General features: G+C 37.5%; 1 pseudogene; it reads left to right on the forward strand.

Moving 5' to 3' along the window:
- Nucleotides 1-16042: 16042 nt before the first annotated feature.
- LOC120622977 (uncharacterized) lies at nt 16043-16161 on the forward strand (annotated as a pseudogene).
- Nucleotides 16162-17119: the final 958 nt, after the last annotated feature.

Here is a 17119-nt window from a genome sequence, read left to right on the forward strand (position 1 = left end):
TTTGAGAGTCATCTGAAAATTCCCATTTCAGATGCTCAGTACGTACACACACACAGACATATGCACACAACACAACATACACACAACACAGACACATACACACCATACTACACATACACACCACACTGCACAATACACACACTCATGTGCGCATGCACACACACACACACCATAAACTGGTCATTTGGACCTATGCCATTTCAAATTCCAAGGATGGCTTGTCTCCCCTGCCCTTTTCTTCTCTTGCAATTTGGCCTTTATAACTAGGAAAACAGCCCTGGTGTTCGAAACAAAGAGGTTATGAGGAAACACTGTGGAAAACATCCTAAAGAAAAGGGCTTCGTTGTTTTTCTAAAGCCTTTTGTTCTTTAGTGAGCCTAGCCCCTATTCTCATGCCCAGTGGTGAAAGTCATTAATAGGTAACTAATAGGTAACGTATATATAGAACATTCACCCTCTATCAGGCACCACACTGGTGCATTACTTGCAGAGTGCATTTAACCCTTATAACATACCTATATACCTGCAGCTATTAAGCAATCAATTTGTAGGGGAGTTGCCATCCTCAGACACTCTCCACCATCAGGGATCCACCCAACAGCCAGGCTTCCCACCCCAGCCTCGCTCACTAGCAATTAGAAGAGCAATTGTACCTTAGGCTGAAAGTGACCAACGATTAACCAGATGAAGGTCACTGTGAGTGCCAGTCTTACTGTGTTTCATTCATAAATGATCCCAAAAGAAACAGGTGGGCATTCAGGGATCAGAGGCCATGGATGTCTATGCCATCTCATCATACTGCAAAAAACGCTAATGTCTGTATTGCTAATGCTTCACATCTCTCAGCAGCTTACAGTCATTCTAGAGCCCATGCAACGTCTGATACTATTGGCTCCAAACTTGAATCAGTGAACATAGTTTTGTTTCTCAAAGCACAAAGCAATTTGTGTAGAGAACAAACCAGCTGTTCTCTGCCAGCCTATCATTGACCATTAGGTTGACAGAAAGTTGTGGACTTATGCTGGCAAAGGTGCAGCATTGACAATCCACCCATGTTACTATACATTATCAGGGTAGGACATAGGCATCATAGCCCCAGAGATTTACGGAGGCATTGGGTTCCATTAAGTAAAGCAACTGGAATTTCAGTGATATCATTTAGGGAGAGGGCTATCTCCTTTGGGACAACTTAGCCATGTAGATAAAATCAAAAACTGCTCTTTCCCCCATAAATAATATATAGAGAGCACATGTAGCCATAGCATATATATAACTCCTGAAGTTTCAAGAAAGTATGAGACTTTGAAAGGGCTGGCTCCTGATAGGTTCAGCATTTTCTATTCCTTGTTCCATCTCAATGCTTAGTCAGATACTCTATAATCAACTTCCTCGCTTTCATTCACATGGTTGGCAGTTTTCAAAGTGCTTTCATGTTCATTATTTCATTAGTCATTCACAATGACCCCGAAGGGTTATCATTTGTGTTTTCCAGATGTGGAAACTATGGGTCAGATAGGATAAGTAACTTACCAAATATCTCACAGCCCACAGTGGCAGAGATAGAACTACATATTTGTTCAATGTTCAACCACTGCCTCCAGCCAGCCCAGATTTTTATCTAACTTGGTACCAATAAACATTCTGGGGGATGAACCAGAAGAATCAAGAGGGTACTTTTGAGACATTGCTAGATTTCATTTCTTCCCACATGCTGATTCTTTGACTCTAATTCGTCTTTAAGTCTCAGTTCAATGTCACTTTCTCAAAGTGGTTTTCCCTGACACCCTTACCTAAGTGAGGGGTTTCACTTTTTTATGTTTCCATAGCATATTGTTCTTCTTATTTACTTGCCATACTTACAAATTTTTTAATTACTATTTTTTCTTTGCTAATATATAAGTCCCATGAAGGCAGGGATACTATTCAGCTAGCTAGCACAGTCTCTAATACTTATTAGACACTTAATACATGTATAGAGTGAAAGAACAAACCATTCCCTCTCATGGAGAAGTCTGGAAAGGGCCAGAGAGTGTCAACCCATCAACGAAAAGACTTATCAGAGGTCACCAGAAAATAAGTACAAAAACATATCCAAGAGATCAGCAGCTGGTCAATCGATGTAAGCCACTTGTAGTTATGTCTAAATTGGGGGCTAGGATCCAGGAACAGAACCAGAGGCAAGGGAAGAGATCCAGAGCCTCTGTTTCCAGCTGGAGACTGGTATCCCAACACCAGGACCAGGAAAACAAATTTCACAGCTTTTTCAGGGTTATGTAGTTAAAACAGACATCTCTGTACTTTGATAAACACTTTCCTTCTTCTTGTTTTCCCAACCATTTCACATTGTAGGTGACAGGGAGCTATAGAGATAAATGTACTGGTGGAATATCATGACAGAAGGTGTGCTTAAGGCGTATTAGTCTGTTAGAATAGGTGGAGATAAGCCACATAAGAATTAGGGAGACCAGCTAAGATATTAACAGATAAGAGAGAACTAAGAGAACAAGCATTACAGTAGTGAAAATTGGAACAGAATGAACAGAATTGAAATATATGACAAAGGTATACTCAGTTGAGCTTGGTAATTGGTATGATATTTAATAGCATCTTCTTTCGACCTGATTTCTGTTTACTAAGTATTTTATATCCTGTACCTCATTTGAGCCTCATACAAAATTGTGTGTTAAATAAGGAAACAGACGAGAGGTGACCTGCCCAAGTTACATATGCTGGGAGCAGCTGGACTGGGGCTGGAGTCCATGTTTCCTGACCACCGTCTCTAAGCCCTCCAAACAGCATCAGACCATGTGTAACCTGGAGTTAGGGTTATAGGAATGGCTCACCTCACTCTTCCAGGATCAAGCAGTCTTTGGCCTTGTTTATCTATTCATATTTATGTAAATGAACATTTATAGCCATGCATTTCCCAGAAGAGAGTTCAGGTGGTTCCCATCAGCTCTGGGAGTCTGATAACAGCCTCAGCAGCTGCTGCACCAGAGACCCCAGTGCCTCACAACAGGCTTCATTCCCTGTGAATCAGACCTGATTTTCGTCTTTACTGTTTTTTCCTGATTACTGTAAAAATTCTGGGGTCATTGTAAAATAACCAATTAAAACATTTTTAAAAGATAAAATGCTATTTACTCTATTTCGATCTACTTTTTCATTTGATAAGATGAAACAAAAACACTCACTAACATTGATGGAGCCTCTAATAATTGTCAGGTACTAGGGGAGGCACTTTTATATACAGTATCTCATTTAATCCTGACAATAATCTCAAACAAGTCTGTTATTTCCTCTCTTTTACAGATAAGGAAACTGAGATTCCCAGAGAGAAACTTGACCAGGGCTGTTGAGCGGCAGAGACAGAATTCTGGGCAGGTCCTAAGATTTCAGAGCCCACACACCTAACTACAACCGTATTCCAGGAATATCTTTCTAAGTCAGACAAAGTCAATCATGTCTGTTTCTTGAAAAAAAAAAAAAAGGTTGTTATCTTCTTTAGTCTCCTAAATGTTTCTTAGGTTTAGTTAACAAGAGTTGAGGGGCCAATCTACAATTTCTTTTTTTAAAAAGACACATCCTTCAAGTAGGTTTAAATAGGTTCTTTCCTATCTCCTTGCTGAGCCAGAAATCCTCATAGTTATGCCCTCTTATCTGTGATAGACAAAGCACTTGACCAAAACAGGAAGCTTGGACTTTGGGTTAGGTCCTGGCTACACCACCAACTTACTGAATGGTCTTGGGCTAGTACCCTCACTCTGGATCTCAGTTTCCTCGTATTTATGATGAGAAATTTGGGTGGTCTCTGAGGACCCTTCCAATTCTGACCTACTATAACATGTCTCTCATGACTTCCTAAAATGTGGATAGGCTTATTTTATAAGATCATTTATTTACAATAAAATTTAAACATTCACAGTAGTATTCAGAATAGTTGAATGACAGGGGAAAGGCGATGGAGGGTGTATAAATATCCTCTGGCTGCTGAAACGATTGATCACAAACTCAGTGGTTTAAAACAACAGAAATGTATTCTCTCAGTTCTGGAGACCAGACTTTAAATCAAGGCATTGGCAGGGTTATACTCCCTCCAGACTCACTAGGGAAGAATCCATTCTTTGCCTCTTCCAGTTTCTGGTGGCTGCTGGCATTCTGGGCTTGCCACTACATCGCTCCAACATATTTCCAGTCTCAGTAGTCATGCTGCCTTCTCCTCTAGTTCTGTGTTGAATGTACCTCTGCCTCTCTCTTATAAGGACATTTTTTATTGTACTTGGGACTCACCCAGATAACCCAGGCTATCTCCAGATCCTTAACTTAATCATATTTGTAACAATCTTTTTTCAAATAAGGTTACATTGCAGATTGCAAGGATTAGAATCTGATATCTTTGGGGGCCATTGTTCAGTCTACTACAGAGGGGCACTGAAACCTCATTTCAGTTGCTTTATGATGACTCTCAAGGTGATCTCTCAAGAACATAACCATGAACAACATGGGGCCAAGCAGAGGTAAATATAAACACACTGTGGATATTTGATAGAGAGGTGAGGGGGAAGCAGAAAAAAAGGTCAAGAGAGGCTGATTGTAGTGGGATTGTTGTGTAATGGAGATAATGTCTGCTATCTGAAATGATACAACTGTGCCATGCTGGCTAACTTAAAGGCTGCACCCCCAGCAAGCCAGGACAAGACCATCAAAGGGCCCTAGAGTAATTTTAGATTAACCATTTGTTGTAAAATCAAACAACTTCTTGGTGCCAGACTGCTCCTTTTCTGGCCCTTCCAATTCCCTGCAATACATTTAACTTTTTTTTTTTTTAAGGAAAAAATAAGCCATACTTTTCATCCCCGCTAGTACTACGCATATGCTCCTTAAAATAGATATGAGATTTCCCAGCTCACTTTTTCTCTTGCAAATTCAGTACTTCAGGAAATTTTCTTCAGTCAAGGTTCAAACGATAGTTTAGTAAATCTAAACATGTCTACCTTCTCAGAAATTTCCTAAGAAATTTGGATTCAAGACTGGATTCTACCAGTACCAACTGGGTGCCTTTGGTTAAGTCATGTCCTACTCATCCACTGAGAGACTGGCCCTTCTCAGCTACTTAATCTTTCCCCTCATTTAGAATAATCTTGAAAATGTCTTATGTCAACTTCTAAATTGTGAACTCTAGATGGCAGGGAAAACGTTTTGAATAAAATAAAGGCTAATTTATTGAAACACGTGTTCCCTCTAGCACTCAATAAAGCCCCTATAAATCATGAAAATTATTCCTGTTTTAGAGATGAAAAAACTGAATACTTAGAGATTTTAAGATTGTACATCTTAAAATTGTACAATCAACCAGAGAAAGAGAATTCCGGATTCATAACTTATCTGAGTCCAGGCTTTATACTCTTTCCCCAAAATTATGCTTCCTCCCTTATCTCTAGCACAGTATCTAGAACATGAGGAATCTGGGAGGAAATAGTTTATGGATAAGAATAAATTAAGGAATGGAAAATGAAAGAAAAATTGTATTTACACTAAGCATGAGCTATGCCACCTCTGGAGTGCTGGAAATCTCGAGGTACGTGTATGAGAGAGGGCAAGCAGGGGAATATTGAGAGGGGCAGTGAGATACAAAATAAAGCCTTACAAATTACAACTTTTTACACTTCTCAAAGCAATTTTCATAGGTACAATTTCATTGGATTGTTACAAAACATCTGGGATGTATAAAGTGTCAGAAGTGGATTCCCACTTTTAGTAATGGAAATATAATCTGAGATATTATGTAACTACAATTCCTAGATGGTAGGGCCAAGATTAAATTCAATGCTTTTCCCACTGGGCAGCATACTCTCTCTCTCCATGGAGTCCCCTAGTAGGCCACAAGTTCCTTACCTATAGTCTACTCAAAGGTCCTGAGGCCAGCAGCCTTCCACCAGCGCCCTACAACAATCATGAGCGCGCGAGCGCACGCGCGCGCACACACACACACACACACACACACACACACTTCCTTTTCTATACTTGTAGTGTCCTAGGGGTGAAGAAACAAAGATGAGAAGCCTGGGGAAGGAACAGAGAATCTGTAAAGGGCACAAGGAACCAGACTAATGATATTGTCATCACAGCTTTCCCAGAAGGTCTTGAGAACTTTTTCCAATGGGTTCTAGAAGCAAACTATACATGTGTATATATTTCTGGGTGTGACTAATGACCATGACATAAGAAAAGTCATAGATCATCCATTATAGGCATGGTGTCTCTGCAAAGCTTAAAACAGACCTAGGTGAACACCTAGCTCTTCCATCCTCTTGTTGTGGGCCATGGGCCAATTTCTCTCACTTCATCTATGGAGGAGAACCACAGAATGATTTTAAGGATGAAGGTGATCATCAATATCATCAGTACAAAGTGTCTAACACAGATCCAAGCAAATAATTATTATTTAAACTATTCAAAGAGGCTGCTTCTTATTTAAAATGGATATATTTACATATTTATTTTTTGCAAATGTAACAACTCCATTGCATTAGTTCAAACCTCTAGTAAGTCACAAGTTATGAGTTAATTAGTTGTAACATAAGCTTCTCCAGGTTATAATCTCCATGAGGACAAAAATATTTTTCTTTTTTAACACTTTATTCTCAATGTAAGATACAATGTTTGCCACATAATGGGCTGTCAATGAGTAGTAGAGAAGGTTGAAAATAAACAATGCATTGGACTAAGTAAAAATATCAATGTAGCCAACTACAGCATTTACTCATATGTTGTAAAAGCGGCTTCAAAAGAAGCTCTTTGAATGTTTATTCTAATGTGAAATTCATCTTTTGCTCCAATTGTAGAATGCTTGAAAATAATATGGTTTTTGCCTAACACCAAGAAATTACTTATAATTTTGTGTAACAAATTTATAATTCCTAAATGATCATATGATCATGTACAAAAAGATATGTGGTAGACATTTGTTGTTTTGCCTATTCATTTTCCTTTCCTTCAGCATCTGTGTGTGTCAGACCAGTTTTCCTTTGAGAACTTCCTTACTCCAGTCTCAGTCCATATCATTCAAGGAGGACTGATCCCCACTCCTGGCTCCAGGGTGGCCGTGTGACCCTCCAACGAACAAAAATATAACAGCACCCTGGCCACTATATTGGCCTAGAGATGAGCAGTCCCAAGATTTGAGTTAGACCAGCAGTCCCAATCTTTTTGGCACCAGGGACCAGACTTCTTATGAGAATCTAATGCCTGATGATCTGAGGTGGAGCTGAGGTGGTGATGCTAGCTCTGGGAAGCGTCTGCAAATACAGATGAAGCTTCACTTGCTGGCCCTCCATTCACCTTCTGCTGTGAGGCCTGGTTCCTAACAGGCCATGGACCAGTACCAGTCCATAGCCTGGCAATTGGGGACCCCTGAGTTAAACTATGAGAACAACATCTCTGTCTTTCATTTGAAATTACCATGCATATTGGCCATGTAAAATATGCCTGATTTGAAGATGCCAATGGCCATTTCGCTGCCATATGAATTTGCTTGAGAATAAAGCCAGTCAGAGGAAAGAGGGTCAAGACAAGGAGTGAGGCAGGTCACTAAAGATAATCTGGGTCCAGCCAATGCAGGTAAGTAAGCTAATAAATTTCCCCTTTGTTTTCTCAAGTCAGTTTCAAGAGTTTCTTTCTCAAAACATCAAGAAGCATGTCTAATACAAATGATCACATCAAAATTACCAATAGTTCAAGAACAATTAATAGGAGAAAAATATAAAATTAGGACAATTCCATCTACTAATTTATTTTGTTAATTATGTAGGATAAGAGCATTATCATTCACTTTTCAAGAAAAACTAATGTTCATTGAGCACAGTCAATATTTATGAAGACCTACTATGTGTTAGACACTGGGCCAGTTCCTAACATGGGCATGCTCTGAGCCAGCAATTGACTTTGAGGACTGACACACTGAAAAAATGCCAGTGCATGAGGGCGGATGGATTTTTCTTCAAAGGGCCATTAAGTCAGCTCTCCCTTGTGTCTGGTATAAAGCATGCAAATGACTGAATGCTTTTATTAAAAAGTGAATTAAAGGTCAGAGGTGAATTTCTCTTAGTCCTTAATTTCCTGTCTGTGTGCCAAGGGCAGGCAGGAGAGGAGGGAGGGGCCAGGGGGCATGATTTGTTAAACACCAGATGAAGATCCGTGGTAGCTGAGAGAGGCTGTACCACAGGATCTGGCCAAGCTGAGCCTAGAGGCTGAAGCTGTGGAGAAATGGTTCCACATTTCTGTGGTCGGATGTTTAATATTGTCAAGGACACCAGTTGAAGGAGTTATTAAAAAGGCGGGGGGCGGCGATCAAGGCTTGTCATTTAAGCAGATGAGGTGCAAGAGTGAGAAACAGATGCTCAGATTTCATTAAACAGACTTCTGGGGATCTAGAATAAAAATTCGAATATGACTTTTCATTTTGGGGTTTTATTCATTATTATATGTCTTCGAAACAATACCCTGCCACTGGGCTCTCCACTAAGTGCTAGATTATCACAGAGTCAAGCTGTCTTGGGACTGAACAAAAGCTCTGCGACTGGCTATCTCTATGCTTCACTGGACATTACAAATTCTCTGAGCCTCACTTTCCTCATCTTAAATCAGAATATCAACATCTGCCTGTAGAATGGTGTGAGAACTGTGTGATGATGCATGCAGAAGTACTTTTTAAAAACCTTGTACATAGTAAGAACACAGCAAGTGTTGGTTTTCTTTTCTTCCATTCCCAGTTTCACATAATTCAGCAAACATTGAGGCATTCTGTGGAGCAAGATGTTGGAATGGGACGGGACACATGATGGCAGTTATACAGCTGGCATTTGTATCTTACATCTGTTATTTACCATCCATGATACTTTGACAGTTTTCCTCCTTCAAGTTCATAGTTTATTTAATCTTACAGATGGGTATAATCACCATTGCTTTATGTACCTCACAGCATTGTTAAAAGGATCAAATGAATCAATAAATTTAAAACTGCTTTGAAATAAATATATATCAAATTGTACATGAAATAAAAAAACACATTAAAAAAATTTACAAACATTAAAAGTAGATCGATTTTGGCAATGGATTCTCAGATATGACACCGAAAGCATAAGCAACAACAACAACAACAAAATAGATAAATAGAACTTTATCAAAATTAAAACTTCTGTGTATCAAAGGACATTATCAAGAAAATAAACAACCTATAGAATATGTAAAAATATTTGCAAATTATATATCTGATGAGTCTAGTAGCTAGAATAGATTTTTTAAAAACTCTAAAAGACAAAAAGGGGAGGAGGCAAAGGACTTAAATAGACACTACACCAAAGATCTACGAATGGCCAACAAGCACATGAAAAGATACTCAACATCATTAGTCATTAGGAAATTGCAAATTAAAACCGCAGTGAGGTACCACTTCACACCCACTATGATGGCTATAAAAAAATAATAACAACAGTGGAAAATAACAAATGTTGGCAAAGATGTAGAAAAATTGGAAGCTTTATACATTGCTACTGGAAATATAAAGTGGTTCAGGAGCTGGAATGGGGAGAAACTGCTTTAAGGGGTAAAGAGTTTTATTTTGTAGTGATGGAAATATTTCAGTAATAGAAGTGACAGTTGCTCCACATTGTGAATATACTAAATGCCACTGAATTGTTCACTTTACAATGGTTAATTTTGTTATGTGAACTTCACCTGAATAAATTATTTTTTAAATAGATTGATAACTTCAATAATGTTCAAAAAAGGTTTATCAAAAAATTGTTCCCTATCTAAATATTTTTGTTTTTTAAAGAAAATATAGTTGTTATCTCATAATTTTTTAAATAAAACAATAAGTGCATCAATAAATCAACTAATAATATTATCTTGGAAAAATAGTCTGTTGTAAGGAACAGAGAGAAGACGCCAAATAAATTTTCAAGCAATGTAACAGAATTATTGCCAATGATATCACTGTTTTGTGTCAAACCATTACCAAGTGAAATCAAAAAAATTAAAACTATCCATAAATTTGCCAAAAGAGCATGTAATACTATGACATAATGGCAAGAGTTTCCAAAGTATGTTATTTGTTTATTTTATATTTTGGTAATCCCTGTCCTTGTCTCTACCGAAGAATGTTCTTTCTTTAAATTAGAACTAGCTAAAAACTATTTAAAGAATACTAAGTGACAACATTTATCTCAGCTCTAAAGCTCAGTCAGCTGAAAAAATAAAGTTGAAAAAATTTACAATTAATTTTACTGCTAAATCACAATTAATTTTTCAATTAATTACAATTAATTTTACTGCTAAATCACAATGAAGACTAGTCTAAGTTTGTTTATAGTGTGAAATGTGCTTATATTGATAGGATATTTTCTTTTACATGATGTGTTTTAAAGCTTCAAATCTTATTTATGTGAAAATATTGCATGTTGAAAGAATGCTATTTGATCATTAATAAAATTTGGCCTAAGTGTGTGTATATATATCACTCAGGATGTCACCTATTAAATGAAACTACTCTAAGTGTCTAAAACAGGAGGAATTTAATATAAGAAGCTGGTTGCCCAGGTAATGGATGAGCGAAAAGCTACAGGAGACCATGAGGCACTCAGAGGTTCACAATGGCTAGAAGTTGCTACTGCTCCTGGACTGGAAGGACAAAGCAAAATGCCCAAGAGTCAGGGTCACCTGGTTGAAACTGGAATTATCATGAACCAGGGGCCGTGGAAAAGATAAAGTGTCAGTTTGAGATAAAAGACAAACAGAGAGATGAAACACCTTGCCTTTTTCCTTTTTCCCACCCTCCAATCTCTCGCCTGTCCAGCCCTTGGGGAAACCCAGTCAGAAGCTGGCAGGTTAGTATCAGAGCCTAGGAAACAAAGACTTCAGGCGCCAGGAGCTTCTGTAACATAAAGGCAATCAGGGAAAAATGAGGAATGGACCTGAGGATTAGATGGTCAAAGACCAATACAGAGGGCAAAACTAATTAGCATGTGATGAGTATAACATCACATGAATTAGAGACATCCAGTCATGTACATTTAATCTCTGTCCTCTGTACTTTGGGAAATGGGCTGTCTGATGCTAAGCTTACTTGTATATAGTTCGCTCCTGGATATAATAGAAATAGCACAGAAAAATAAATAAATAAAGCACTTTATTCCACAGGTAACAAAAATATTACACATCACTTTGCACAGCACTTTCTATATATTATTTTCATTATTTAGATGAAGAAATTCGACCTTGAAGACTTGCCACGAACCTGAACTTTCCCTGATCCTTGATTCCTCTCTCACCATCAAAGCGTCATGGAGTCTTATCTATTTTCACATCATGATCTCTGAGTTCACTAGAGAGATAGATATAATCTCCTAATATTTATCGGAAGAGAAAAGGAGGAAAACAAGGAAGACTAACTTACAGCTATTAACATGTATTCAATGCAATATGAAGTGCTTTGTTTACATTATTTCTTTTGATCTTCACAATAATCTGATGAAATGTTATTTTTATTCCTATTTTACTGGTGAAGAAAATTCAGAAATTCAGGCTCAAAATTCAGATCCATGCTCTCAATTATTACTCTTAATTCAAAGTTCATGCTCTCAGTTATTATATGCTACAACCTCCCAATGAAGAAGAAATGATATCTATTCCTTGTCTACTCCAGTAGATTCTTATGATAAAATGAGATAATACATGTGAACACTCATGTGCAAACTATGAATATCCAAGCAACATTACCATTATTATTCTGTACTTATTATCGTTCAGCACTCCAAATCTCGAGCCATACTTCCAGAGTCAAAATACAGGTTAGTTATACTTGCTACAAGTTACCCAACATCTCAATGCCTAATCTTAAAATTAGAAGAGAAGGAAAAATAAAACAACTTATATTGAACCTTTTTGTGCCAAGCACTAAAGTAAGCACTTTGTACGCATCTTTTCATTTAATTATTTTTGCTAAAATCTGCAAGGTAGATATTATTATCCCCATTTTACAAATAAAGAAATTGAGGTTCAGAAAGCAAAGTTAACTAATATAAGATGTTACAGTTATTAAATATTTAGATGAAATTCAAACTTAGGTTTTTCTTGCCTGAAAACTCATGATCTTTCTAACGCATCCTTAAGTGGTTGCCAGGGATATTATCACAAAGAATCCTCATCATATACTGTAATATAGATATTAACATACCATTTTATAAATGAGGAAACTGTGGTTCAGAAAAAGCCAATGATTTGCCAGTAGAACAAAATGGAGAGAACCCGAGCTCTGGAGAGAAAGTCCTAGATTCAAATCCTAGTTTTGTTATGTATCAAGTAAGTGACTTGGGTTATTTAATTCCCTTCTGTAATGGAGGAATAATAATACATGCTTTATGAGGTCGCTGTGAGAATCTAAAGAGACAAGACGTGTAAAGTGCCTGCATGGAATGAGTTCTCAATAAATGGTAGCTGCTGTATTTTTGTCATCATTATCTAACTTACATTCCTCTTATGAAATTAAATGAAAAAACTGGAAATGGCATAGCATACTCTCTGCTACATAGTAAGTATTCAATAAATGATAGCTATTATCTTATCATTAGCTATCTAAAATAGTCTTTGCACTCCCATCTTCTGACTCAAAAATCCACAAGAGGAGCCCTTGTCTTGTCTCCCCAGCAGGATTTCCTCCATAATAAAACCCTTCAAGTTCATTCAGGTGCAGTCTGATCCCTCCTTCCCTGTAATCTGGTAACCACTGCTATTCTATCTCTCAAGACTTCCACCTCCCCGCAGGCTCAGGGCAGAATAACATCCCTGTCCTTCCTCTGAGGGATGTAAGGAGGCTTAAATAATTAACGGTTGTAGGGTGCTTTGAAAAGAGAGCGCAAAATACCATAAATCCCAAGAATTAATTCATAAAATCAGTGGTGGGCTTGACAATTATATATGTCCTATTTGTTCAGCTGTGAGAATAGTGCAGAACGTCAAAGTCTGGAGTGTGGTCCAAATCTCTCAGGACCAAGGATTTCCTGCAACTCTATATTGTCTGTGTTCTCTAAGGCTAGGATTGCAAAGTTCCAATCTTTTAAATACAGCATTAGGAATAGTTGCATTTTATTAATTTTTTTAAAAAATCTCTGCACTCCTCAGATCTAACCTGCGTCACAATTGGGTTTTGGAAGGCAAACAAAGTGAAAAGCACAGACAACCTGTAGTTAGCAGAGCTTTGTTGGAGTTCTGGTTCCATCATTCTCTAACTGGGAGCACTTTGGTTCCTTACATAACCTATCTTAGTCTTCATTTCCTCCTTAGAAAAGAAAAAGCTAATAGTAATCTAGAAATCTAGGCTGTTATAATAAACTAATGAGATAATGCTTACATATTCATTCACCAGAAGTTTACTCAGTATCTTATTTTGTGCCAGACATATTTGGCAATAGCAATCAGAAAACAAAATTAAAAATATTTCCCCTTCACAGAAAATTACTAAACAGTGAAGAATAGTTGCCATGATTACTTTCACCTTAGGATCTATCATACCTTCTCAGAGATTTTGATTCACCCTTATCTGATTACTAAGAATGCAAATGTATTATCTGTACCTAAGTTCTTGCCTCAGGCTCTGTTTTTTAGGGAACCCAAATTATAACATTAAAAACTTGCAAAACACCTTTATGCTGATTATTTCATTTCTACCTCAAACTACCCAAAACTGCATGTATTGATTACATTCAACCCTAATTTTAAGCACTGATCATTATTAAATAGATGTGAATATTCATTCATTCAACAAATATTCCCCAAGCAGCTACTCTGTCTTAAGCACTGTTCAGTATAATTTCCTACTCTACTTTCTGACACTTTTTAATATCTGGGATTTCATCTTTGCCTTTTATATTTTCAAGCTCTGAGATTTAGTTGACCTTTGAAGTCATCTCATTCAGCCTTTGACTCAACACAGTCTGCCTAAAGCACTCCTGACCATGGTCAGCCTTCACTTAAACACTTCTAATAAAGGAGGAATCACTTCCTCACAGAGATATTCTTTAGAATATCCTGTATCATATTCAACTAATATCTTCCTGCTGTGTCTACCACCCACTAGGTCTGGTTCTGATCTCCGTTGCTTCACAGAATGTCAGCTTTCACTTCCATATTATTTTTTACAGAATCATAGCATTTGAGTATTAAGTGAAACTTAAGAATCTTCTACAATACCTTCATTTCAGAAGTGAGAATATTGAAGCAAACTGAACATTAGTGAAATGCCTGAAGTTAAAACCTCAATTCTAGGCCAATGTTCTTGCCACACAGCATGTGGGCTCTCATCCATCTTGATTAATTTACTCAATATGCTAGCCACTTGTGCACACTCCACATGTGTGTTCTTCCTGTTGTTTCCACTAACAACTCTTAGCTTTGACAAGTTTTATTAAATAAATAAAGATTTATGGCTTTAATGTGCCTTATTAAATACTCAGTTGCTTCTAATCAAAGTCACAAAGTTATTAAATCATTTCATTAGTTTCTATCAAAACCATGATTTTTTTAATGGAAGACCAACTTATCATTCATTCAACAAATGTATATTTAATATATACCATGTGTCAGGCATTACTAGGTGCTGAAAGTCATAAAATTGAAGAAGATATGGTGTCTGCTATAGAAAAGCTCACAGCAATTGAGTTGGAAGATACATACACTAACCTAGAAGTCAAGAGTGTAGACTCAAGTGTCAGAAGGCCTTGGGAGAGGCTCCTAGCTCTCCTACTTACTAATTACATAACACTGAACAAGTTACTCAACAACAGTAGATCTCTATTTCATCATTAGTAAAATGAGGTTATGTAATATAGTATTGACCTCAGTATATTCTAATGATGATTAATGGCTCAATTATAGCCAATTTTAAATAGTACATAATAACTGTTTAATAAGTTATAGCCATTACTATAGTTATTATAATTAATAAAACTTCTGTTAATTTAGCCAATGTTTATGATGTTTCCTCTGACAGGCCATCTGTTATATATGATAGTCATGGATATGAGCTATCCAGATTGCCTTCAAGGAGGAACTTTCTGACTTATCCATGGAGGATGTGATAAATAGACAGCCTCCAGCTGTCGGCAGCATCAGGGTCTCTATTAGGTGGAAGGAGCTGCTTCGCTAGGGTCACATCTTTCTCAGAGAAGCCCATATCTGGAGACAAGGCAAAGTGGGGATATAAAGGTCCAGTTATCTGAGCGCAGGTCAGATCAACTCTAATGAGCAATATCCGCTCCAGCACTTGTCACCAGCTCTGCCCAGTTTGACTTCTTCCTCTTCTCCATCCTGCTTCCTCTCAGGTGTTGATCTCTAGTAGACATTCCACATTCCAACCTTTAACTCCATGTCTTCCTCCAGAGAACCCCACATAAGACAATACTGAGCAGTAACTAGGAACATGGGCTTTGGAGCCACACTGCCTAGGTCTGAATTCTGCCCTTTATTTCAGATGAGTCACTTAATGGTATGTTTTCTTGGTTTATTCATCTGTAAAATGGAAATTACATTAATACCTACCTCAGAGAGGTGGTGTGAAGATCAAATGAGTTAATCCATGTTAAATGCTTAGGAGAGTACCTGGCTTTTTCAACCATTCAGCAAATGCTAGTTATTGTTTCCAACATTACCATATTCTAGGCCTTGCACCACACCCTTGGGGACATGGAGAAAGATCAGGCATGGTGGCCCTTCCCATGAGGAATTCTACTAAGTGTTACAATAGACGTGTCTGAACAAGAAAAACCTGTGGCTGTGGAGAAGAATATGCTGTGAGAAAATTCATAATTGGGACAGAAAATCCTCCAGAAGCTGTAAAAAATATGGAGAAAGCAAGTCAAGTACTACTTCATAAAGGAGATGACAGCCATGTGCCACACAAAGAATGAGGGGAAGTTTGAAATGAGATTCGAGTCAGGCCATAATATCCAGGATACCACAGTTCTGCTGTAAACAACAGTAGACACTAGTCTACAGCCATGCAACACTGAACGTGCTCAATCTCATCTGATCTCAAAAGCTAAGCAGGGTCAGGCCTGGTTAGTACTTGGATGGGAGACCACCTAGGAAGACCAGGTGCTGTAGGCATAAAAAAATAATTAATTAATTAAAATAAATAAATTAAATGAATAAATATATATATATATATATATATATATATATATATATATATGACAGACGCTAATAATGTATATTGCTGTCCCCACGGTACATAAAGGGATTTCACTTCCATTCTCTTTCCGTCAGCTTTTTCACTTCCACTACCTGGCAATGTCCTTTAAAACCCCAACAATTACATTAATTGCAAGGTCAGACGAAGCCCTGCCACCAAGTTTGCCCCACTGAAAGCAACATAAGAAAGTGTTAAGTCAAGTGGATTTCTGAGAATTTTACTCAGGAAATACAAATGATTCTACCTGAACTAGTCACAAGACTATGCATCCTGAACACTACACTGAGAAATTTCTTCCATTCACAAACTCTACCAGTAGGGACAGCTAAAATTTAATGTACATGGTATTAGTCCCTCTGAGCTATTTTTTTCTCATAAATTTTATTTATAACACAAATAAAAAGACAAGGTTTGTTACTTGTGCTTATAACCCATTCAAAAACTGCAAGGTGCTTTTTATACTTGATTACCACCTACTTGACGTATGTATTTTAATAAAACCAGCAATGTGTGCATATTCTCCCAATATTCATGAAAAGTCATGGGAACTGTAAATTACACTAACCATAAATTTGCTTAGGATTGACACAGTTACATAAAAACAAATGACATATTCAACTTTTTTTTTTTTTAGCAAATCTCCATTTAAAGAGCTGAATGGTTGTGGGGGGCAGGAGGGAGGAGAAAGTATGAGGAAGGAAAAAATGTATTTTATCCCCACCACGACTGCCATGAAATAGAGAAAGCATTATTGCCATTTTACATACGACAAATAATGAGGCCCATAGATAACAGAGTAAGACAGATAAGCAATGACTAACAAAATTGTGACCCCCCCAAAAAAGTACTCTGCTATGACAGCCATGCTGTATA

The sequence above is a fragment of the Pteropus medius genome, unplaced genomic scaffold (genome assembly GCF_902729225.1).
Source record: "Pteropus medius unplaced genomic scaffold, Ma_sr-lr_union100, whole genome shotgun sequence".
In the NCBI taxonomy this organism is placed as follows: domain Eukaryota; kingdom Metazoa; phylum Chordata; class Mammalia; order Chiroptera; family Pteropodidae; genus Pteropus; species Pteropus medius.